The following is a 6,722-nucleotide window of genomic DNA, read 5'->3' on the forward strand; positions in this document are numbered from 1 at the left end:
CCTCTAGTCCAGGGGTCTCCAACCTTTTTTCCCCTGAGAGCTACTTTTAATAAAATGAAAATGGCCGAGAGCTTCTCATGTTTTCTAATGTTTGTTCTCATAGCTTTTTTCAACCCAAACAAACTGAATAAACTTGTTTTGTCTGATCATTTACAAAATGTTGGTGTCCACAACTCACATTTTGCATTAAAATATCACAGAAAATATTTAGTTCACCTGCAAGTGCATTTTGTATGTCTGTATGCATGTTCTAGTGTATCTCACACTATTGAATTAAAACACAAATGCTGTCAAAACAAAACAACCCAATTCCAAATCCACAGATATGACTTATTCATTTGTCATTTTGTCACATGTCACTTTATTCACAGGTCCAGTTGCGCGTGTGATGTGTTTTTTAGTTAGTCAGATGACTCAACAAGAGAGGCAGATGTATGGTGGAGTGGAGCCACTGAGGTTCACTCTCATGGAGTCTTTTAAATGTTCGTCTGTCAGTTTTGTTCTGAACTTTGATTTCATGACATTCATGTCAGACTCACAGAGGTATGGAGACCCAAACAAAGCAGACATTTTCAGAGGTGAAGATTCTTATAGTTTTCTGGTTCTACTAAGCTCCAGAAATGCTGAGAATGCTGTTGAGACTTTAACTGCACATTATTTTGAAGGTTTACTAATATATAATATATAAGATCCAATGTCTCTCTGTCTGTCTGCTTTTCATGAGAGAACTACTTCACGGATTTAGATTGTCTCTCTATTATAAAAAAAAAAATCTAGGGAGAAGAGACATGATCTTCTCGGAAGACAATTTGATGTCCTGTGAGAGACACTTTAACGTCATGCGAGACAAGGCAGTGAGACAACATTTAAAACAAGTTTACAGACATCTAACCAAGCAGTTGTTGGAATGCTTTTGGCAGACACACTTCATGTGCTCCCAGCTCTTAAAACAACGACATGTGACAAGCAGAACACGCAGCTCGACAGCAGTAGCAGCAGGAAGCCAGCAGATGATCCGACCGCTTCTCCTTAGCGTGCGTTCATCACCACCCCTGCCCTCCCATTCACAACGCGAGCAGCAGAGACGCGAAGTGGCAAAAGGACAGCTGCTGTACAGGCTTTTAAATGATCGATACAAGCAGAACACGCAGCTCGATAGCAGCAGCAGCAGAAAGACAGCAGCTGATCCTACATCATCTCCTTAGCGTGCGTTCAGCCGCCCCCCTTCACAACACGAACAGCGTTATACGTCCTGCGACAAAAATTTAACCATGCCCTAGGGCCGGAAATAAAGGACAAGTGTTATTTTTAGAAAAGTTTTAAAGTAAAAGTGAAAATAATGCATATGTAACAATTTACACGAAAATAACAATCTCTTTAAATTGCGTATCCGGGAAACCAAACCTTGGGGTGTGCAAGCGAAGCGAGCGGGGGCAGAGCCCCCTAGCTTTTTTGTATAATTTGCTTGAACATTCCTGTTGATTTTGCGACTTTTCTCATTTCGCTATGTATCATAGTTCACTTGCGGTACCGATTTATTTGTGTGAATCTGAGAAACACTCAGCGGGCCGAGGCGAGGGGCCTTCCTCACTCACTGGCCAGCTTCGGGGCGCGTTCCTTAACTCTGCTTAGCTAGCAAATGAGAGATCAATTGAATTCAACTTTATTTGATATTTTAAATAAAGTGGTACTTAGGTCTTGATGAGTTTGAGTCCAGACTGTGTCACACTGAAAATATAGGTTACAATTCAGATTGTGGATCGTGAGTTTGTTTTAAAAGGATCGTGATATGATTTTTTGGAAATCCCTAATTTGACTAATCAAGTTTTCAAATTTATATAGCATTCATCAACCCTTTGGCGAGCTACCGGTAGCTTGCGAGCAACGTGTTGGAGACCCCTGCCTTATGAGGATAATGAGCCAAAACACACAGCACCAAGAATAATGAAGAACCAAACATTGGACTATTCTGAAGTGGCCTTCTATGAGTGTTGATTTGAATCAATCAAACCTCTATGGAAAAAACTGAAACATGCAGTCTGGAGAAGACCACCTTCACTCCTGACCCAACTGGAGCAGTTTGCTCAGGACGAGCGGGCTGAATGACCTGTCAACAGGTGCTGAAGTCTCATGGAGATCTCCAGGAATCACTTGCATGCAGTGATTGCAAACTCTTAATGTTAGGTGAAGGGTCCCATTATTTCTGTCCATGCCATTTGTTGAATGAAAACTCCAAAGCAAAGTCAGATTTTTGTTGAATACGGAATAAACAGTGAGGGGTGCCGATGATTTTTGTCAGTTTCAAGTTATTTCAGAGACAATTGTGAGTTCTTCTTTTTTTTGTGGGTACCAACACATTTGTCCATGTCTGAGGATTTTATATATTGGGAAAGTAAAAAGTACAGGAAGCTATGAATATAAGTGGCATTATCAAATAAAAATCACATTCAAATACAGTAACGATAATGGAGGATTTCTCTGTTGTTCTACTTGTCCTGAGTGTCTCCCTCAGGGGTATACAATACAAGGCCTTCTGGGAGAAGACTCAGGGCTTGCAAATGACATACTGGAAGATGTTAATGTCTCTAATGACCTGGGAGGGTCTGGGGTCACGAGAGGCTTCAGAGAGAAAATGATGCGGCCCGCCCGCTTCAGCATGTGTCTCACTTTGTCCCTCATAAGAATTCAAATTCATTTTATTGACCAGTTAAACTAATGTGTACTAGGAACTTGTCTTAGTGGCATTGATGTGACATACAAGAACACACAAAATATGAAAGACAGAACAGAATGAAATGTAAAGGGAAAAGAAAAGGTCCTGGGGTGCAGGTATACGTACATACTGAGCAAAAACTCAAACCTGGTTAGTAGGAGAAACATCACATAGATCTGTTTATGTGACATTTGTTTAAGCTTTCACTGCTCGAAGGTGCATTCCAAAGGGATGTCAGCATTGATAATTTCTTACCCTGGACACATGTAGGACTTGATTGGGTTGTAAGTTACAGCCTAAGTTCAGATGAGTCACTGCAGCTTGACCTTAGCCTGACCAGGGGCAGCACCAAATCAAACCCTTACACATGAGGTCAGGATCAGTGCCATTGCTAAGGGGTGGCTTCCGGCCTTTTAGTCCCTGATCTTCCAGAACCCTATCCCCCCCTTCACCTGCATGCTAACATGAATGGATGACTGCAAGGTGGCGGACAAATCTCTTCATGTCAATCCACTCTTAGACTCCATTGGGGTAAACCCGCTCTTCCATGGGGGACACGTCTTGCACCATGTGATAACTTCAAGGGCCCCTCCACCTCCTGCTGTTTGTATGAAAATATCACAACCTACTCTTCCATTTAAATAATTTCAATAAAAATGATTTAAATAAAACTGAGTACAAATAACCATCCTGTAGGAAAAGGTTGTCTTAAAGTTAATGCGTAAACATCCTGATCATTGGTACCCTTCCTCCTTCATTCATTTTCTTACAATTAATTTGAATAAATAAATTCATGCCAACTAAATGCAGTGTCCCGTATGAAGTGTCCATAGTGATTCTTTTTCTTTCTTTCTTTCTTTCTTTCTTTCTTTCTTTCTTTCTTTCTTTCTTTCTTTCTAGATGCACGTTTTTGAAATGAGCGCATCACAACTCGGTTTATCTGCCACTTAATAACGGGGGACGCAAACCCGTTGCAAGTGCGGCAAGTGAAGCCTCTGACTTGAATCACGCGACCTCCTATTAACAGCTCGTCTTATTATTTTTTAACAACAACACCGTCAAAACATGAAGAAAAAAAAATCCTCTGTTAAAATCTCTCCTCAAGCTTGAAGCTTTCAAATGCAAATTCTTCACCGGGAGATGGATTGTCTTCAGCCCCACCCCCTTCAATCCTTCTCCCTACAACCCCGTTTACAAATGCCCCCCCTCCCCCGCCCTTTTTTTATTCTTAAGACTCAATCTATAGATTCTGTCAAGTGGGAGTTCTGCTTTGGGTCACTTGAATAGCACCTAGCCATCCCAGGGTGGTTAAAAAAATACAAAGTCTTGTGTCTCCTTTTTTCCTTTCCTTTTTTTTTCCTTTCTTCCGTTTTCTTTTTCTCTCACTTGTATAATTTGAAGTGGCATTAGGAGCGCCAGGCGAGGCGAGCCTGATATTGGGCGAGAAGTCCAGCGCACCGGAGACCAGCAGTTTCAGTTGCGTCTTTAGCTCAGTCTGTCCAAAGCTGCTCGAAGTTCGCGTCGGAGCACCAGAAAGGACTGCCGCTGCTACACGCATGCATCGGGGAGGACGGAGAAATTAAAATATAACATCACAAAATCTCATAAGGACAGCCTCGCGTGGATTCGGCAAAGCTACAGGACGGCAAATGGGAGGTAAGAAAACGTTTCTGTTTCGGATCAAGCGCTCCCGAGCTCAGGTGGCTCTCTGTCTTAACTAGCGCATATCCAGCGCGGAGAAGAAAGTCGGCAGAGGCTGGGCTGCCAGTCGGCTGCAGTCATCGAAAGTACTCGAGCAAGTGCAAAGTCATCTGCGTCGGAGCCCGCTGTTCGATCGGATAAAAGTACTTCTGTGGTACAAGGGTGAATACCCTCCAAGGGGGGCTACTGGAATTTTAAGAGCGGGGGACTCTAGGTGTGCCCGCCGAGGAATCAGAGGTGCCCGACCGTTCCATAGTCCTCATCGCTGGACAATGTTGGCACAATCTTTAATTAGTATTCTGGGAAGAAGGCTACCTCTGCAGTGTCTGTTGTGCTTGATACCGACCCCTGGCTTTCTCTTACTGCAAGCAGACTCTTTGCTTTTTGTGGTTGTATCTTCTCATTTTTTGCGATGTGCGTTAGGCAATGCGGGACCGATCTTTCCGTCGGGCAACACTGACACAGGCACATTAACACTGGGCGAGAACGGTGACCACTCTGACCGTCCTGTGCAGCGGGCAGGTGAGGACGGACACAACAGGCAACTTTATCGACAAAGACAGGTGTACACGGGACGCAAGAGACAGCGAGCCCGTCGCTCGCACTTAAAACCGAAAGCCACTCGCAAACTTACATCTCAGTTGCTTGCGGAGTGTTTTCTCTTCATCTCTTAGGGGACCTTGGGCTTAAAATGACCAGCGTTACTTATTGTTTCTTTAATTAAACGATGCCACTTTGCACAGAGTCTTCCGCCTGAATGAATGCCTGCGCGTTGGGAAAAGTGACTGAAAGACAAGAGGGGACGAAAGAGCCGCACGCGTCGGCCGGCCGGCCGATCCTCAAGTCAGTGACTGGGGGGCACTGACATCACCCGAGTGGGGATACCCAGGCGGTCTTCTCTGCTATTTATACCACCCCATCTATATATATATATATATATATATATATATATATATATATATATATATATATATATATATATATATATATATATATATATATATATATAGATAGATAGATAGATAGATAGATAGATAGGGTTACTTTACAGCAGCATGTAATTATTACAAATATAAAAAGGACGGGAGTAAATTCTAATCAAAAACAGGCGAGTTGTTGGTAGTGCTGAAATGTTTTCTTATTGATTTAATGAATTTTTATACAGTGCCTTCTATCTATCTATCTATCTATCTATCTATCTATCTATCTATCTATCTATCTATCTATCTATCTATCTATCTATCTATCTATCTATCTATCTGTTATACAATGCCTTTCTTATTTGTTTGTCTATTACACCTATTATAAAATAGTACCTTTAACTAAATTAGCAAAACACACAGAGGCAATTAGAATAAAAAAAAAAAATTGGAAAGAAATTCCCTGCACAGTCGCCTCTTCTATTGTGTCATTCATATCTGTTGAAAAATGTATATCTCTGTTTAATATAACATCCTACAATGGACTGGCAACAGAGCATTGTTCCTGCCTTGCAACCTTTTGCTTACTGGGATAGGCTCCAGTCCCCTGGGACACTACTCAGGATAAAACCAGCATGAATAATGGAAGGATGGATGTTTAATATAGTCTTTTCTATTTAACGTATATCACCTTTCATATCTATCTATCTATCTATCTATCTATCTATCTATCTATCTATCTATCATAAAGTGCCTATCTGTCTATCATATTTATAAAAATACATTTTACTAAATAAAAAAGCATGAAGAGAGACAAACAATACAAAAAGAACACTGAAGATCATGTCTTTTCTATTATCCTATATAGCTCTATTCATATAGGAATGCTGGTTGGCCCAAGTGGTTATTTCGGAGCATTATAATCACAGTCTTTAAGTTTAAATGTTTTCAGCACACATGTCAGGCTTTGCCACCAAACAGCTTTTTTGAACTTTCTTCCTTAAAGCCTAAAGTTAGGAAGCTACGCATTACTCCAACTCCAGTCACAACATTGTGTAGGTGTTTTAATACTGGGGATGATCTTTTTCTTCTTTAATGACTTTGGTCAAGTATCTTTTGTTTGGTAAGGATTATGTCATTATTAAAAAAAAGGCTTGTCAGATGTTGCCTTCTGTTTGCAGTACTGGAAGTGTGGTGAAGACGTTCAAGAATATGCAGCTTTCCTCAGTGTCTAAAGTGCAGTAATTTGTCCTGTGCAATAAAAATATCTATCTATCTATCTATCTATCTATCTATCTATCTATCTATCTATCTATTATATAGTGCCTTTCAGATCTATCTATCTATTATATAGTGCCTTTCATATCTATCTATCTATCTATCTATTA

Source organism: Polypterus senegalus, chromosome 5 (assembly GCF_016835505.1).
Source record: "Polypterus senegalus isolate Bchr_013 chromosome 5, ASM1683550v1, whole genome shotgun sequence".
Lineage (NCBI taxonomy): Eukaryota > Metazoa > Chordata > Cladistia > Polypteriformes > Polypteridae > Polypterus > Polypterus senegalus.